The following is a 3,432-nucleotide window of genomic DNA, read 5'->3' as shown; positions in this document are numbered from 1 at the left end:
CTTCGAGAAAGGATACGAGGCTAAGTGGAGCGAGGAGATATTTCAAATTTACCGTGTTCTCGATTGGCGAAACCCTCGCGTGTACGAACTGCGAGATTTAGCAGGCGAAGTCATAGACGGTATTTTTTATGAGCAAGAATTAGCTCGAGTTGAGAAAAACGCAGAGGAAGAACAGTTTATCGTCGATCGCGTGATAAAGAGTAAAGGACGAGGAGCTAATAAGCAAGTGCTTGTTAGTTGGCGAGGTTATCCCAGTAAGTTTGATAGTTGGATTCCGGCTTCGAGTTTAATTTCTCTTCGCGATGGAGGAGGAACAATTTCTTCTGGTACTTCCGAGTAACAGCAGTATGCGTCATTTTCCGGATAATACAACTTCGTCCTTCATCACGGAATTACCTCACTCTATCGTGTTACACGGACAATGGGAGGTTGCGATAACCGAGATTCAATTTCCCTGTACCTTTTTACACATACGTCATAAGGAAAATGTGATCAGATTCGTCGATGTTAAACCCGATGAGGGGACGAAAGGTGCGTTTACGGCAAAAGAAGTTGCATTTCCAAATGGAATTTACAACGATATCTATGAGCTTATCGATGCGATTAATACCGCGTGTAAAGAGGCCGAATCGCATTTTTATTTTGAACTGCAAAAAGCGTCTGGCGGTAAAGTCATGATAAGTATTAACTGCGACGAGAAGTGCCAAATGCTACATCATATAAACTTTTCCGATAATCTTCTACGAATGCTAGGTTTCTCATCAGCAATTTCCGCAAATAATTATCCACTTTATCCCAAGCTCGCGGTACGTAAACCTAATTCCAATGAAACGGAAGAGAAAACTTTTCTTACTCACGGATTTAAAAAGGAGACGGGAAAACGACTTGCAGACCTTTACTGGAGTACCGAACCCTATAGTTTGTGGCGCGGTATCCCCGATAAAATGTTCGTTTATTGCGATATTTGTGAGCCTTATATAACAGGTGATGTACGTACTCCTCTTCTCAGGATAGTTCCGGTCGAGATACGCAACCATAATTACGCATTTGGCGCAAATTTGGTGAAGCATTTCTCATTTCCAAATTATATCCCATTGCGACGAACGAATTTCAGAACGATCGAAATAGATATAAGAGATCATCTTGGAAAAAAAATTCCATTCGAATTCGAAACGCTGACAGTGACGCTACACTTTAAACGTAAGCAATAACTTTTCTTTCGTATACGCGAGCGGTATAGCGACAGTCTTTAGTTAGAAACTAGCTATGGAGTATGAGGAGTATTTTGATGCGCGGGACATCAGTGACCGAGGTGGAATTCCACGTGTTTTCGTCGGTTCGCTCTATCAACGCGGACATGGAATCGGAAGCTTTCGGTCTATTCAGAAAAATATTACCTTACCTAGGTGCACATGCCGTCGGAAAAGAAGCTTTACGTGCGGGAATTAACGTACTGTTATAGCCGCAGCTATAACTATTTATTAAATAGAAATAAGGCTACTTAGCAACAGAAATGCAGTAATTAATTGGGAAACTAGGTTATTCCGCAATTGAACTAAATACCACTGACTACCGAAAAGTCAGCATACTCATTGCCTACTTTAGTTCAATTGCGAAAATACAATCTTGCGGAAGCAGCACGCAAATAACGCAAGCTGTTCTTCGCAAGTTACAGAAAGACGGAAGCTATTGCCCGTCTCAGATTTGGAAATCAGGTTGCAAGTGTCAGCAATGACCACATTAAAAATTAGAGCAACCGAAATCCGCTCGAACAGCTGACCGAAGTACAAGTCCAGTCAGCAGTTCGAGCAAGTATATTAACCCGTGACATACTGACAAACGGGAGAGTCTAATATCAGCTGTTACTCGAGATAACGCCCGGTACGCCAACAGCTCTCGCGAATAAAAAATAAGTCGACCGATCAACAAAGTCTACGCGAACGCGGACTTTTATTATAAACCTAAATCGGACCGACGCGAAATTGAATTATTACATGTAAAAGTGTAACATATAATTGTTAATTAAGATTATTGAAAAGTTACTAAAGTTATTAAAGTGTTTTGTTGTGTATTGAATAGTTTATTGGTGCGTCCTGGTCCTCGGCGAATCCCCTACCTGTATCCTTCCCAAGGGTACAACAGTACTAGAAGACGTCGAAAATAATAAGCCGTTGAAGGAAGCGGTCAAAAGTCGGCTCGCGGAATCTAGGGGTAATCTGAAGAGAAAAGCCAAAGAAAATATAAGTTCCCTAATGAGGGGGTCGGGATATAAAGTATCCGCAAAGTCCGCAACACTTCAGTTTCCATTCGGAGGTCGGAATAGTCGTATCGCGCTTCGTAAACGACGTCGGGCGGTAAAAAAAAAATCATCGAGAAGTAGCACAGGGAAGAAGAGCAAAAAAGTGACGAAGAAGAAAAAGAAAATTCGCGCTGCAGGAAGAAAAACCAAAAAACCATCCACTAGGAAACATCGAGTCAAGAAACGCGACGTATCCGACATATTCTCTTAATCGAGATAGGAATTCGGGACTGGAGAAAAAGCATGTCCTTTCTTTATACCCACTCAAGTGAGTGTATAAAGAGCGAACTCGATTTCTTCTCTTTACCACCTACGCAAACCAGCGTCGAGAGTTCGCAATGGATTTATTACAAACCCGTAACTTCTATCCTACATCGACGAATGCAGTACAGGAACATATTTCGATAGCTACGGCTTGCCGCCCTTGGACTCAAGATTCCTCTTACGACTTCGCCGAAACTCCACCACGTATCGCTGGAATACGACGACGCTGCAAGGAATACTTTCTCAAACTTACGGACAATACTGCTGTGTATTTCTATATTTTATATGTAATGGTTATAATCTTAGCCAGTTTCTTAGTCTGTTTACCTCTGATTATAAACGCAATGATCGATTGATTGCACAGTTATTTCATAAATTTTTTCTTCATTGTAAACGTAAAACAAATAATTCTCATGCTGTATGCCGTCATGTTCAATCGTCTACTGTTTTAAAAAGTAAAATATAAAATAAACGATTATTCTTGCGAAAGAACTATTTTATGTAACAACGTTGTTTTATCAATAAACATATTTTTTTTCAATTTTGTCACTGTACGCCACGTCTATTATTTTCTTAATCATTTTCTCGTTCCCTTCCAACCGACATCTTCTTTTTTTTTCATATTTTTTGTCAGAACTAGCTTAATAAAAACTGTTGTCATTTTTGGAAATAAGACTAACGCTAACATAAAGTGTAAAAAAATTCATCCACTAAACCGAGTAAATCATCCCAGCTCTGTTACAATCAGTCATGAACTTGTCCATTCCTGTTTTCCTCCTTTTGCTTCCAGACAAAAAAATCGGTCACATAGCATTAAATAGTAGAAAAATAAATAAGCGATAAAGGAAAACTCTCTTCATTGTGTCTAA

The sequence above is a fragment of the Trachymyrmex cornetzi genome, unplaced genomic scaffold (genome assembly GCF_001594075.2).
Source record: "Trachymyrmex cornetzi isolate Tcor2-1 unplaced genomic scaffold, Tcor1.1 scaffold287, whole genome shotgun sequence".
Taxonomy (NCBI): Eukaryota; Metazoa; Arthropoda; class Insecta; order Hymenoptera; family Formicidae; genus Trachymyrmex; species Trachymyrmex cornetzi.
Note: the sequence above shows the minus strand (reverse complement) of the source record.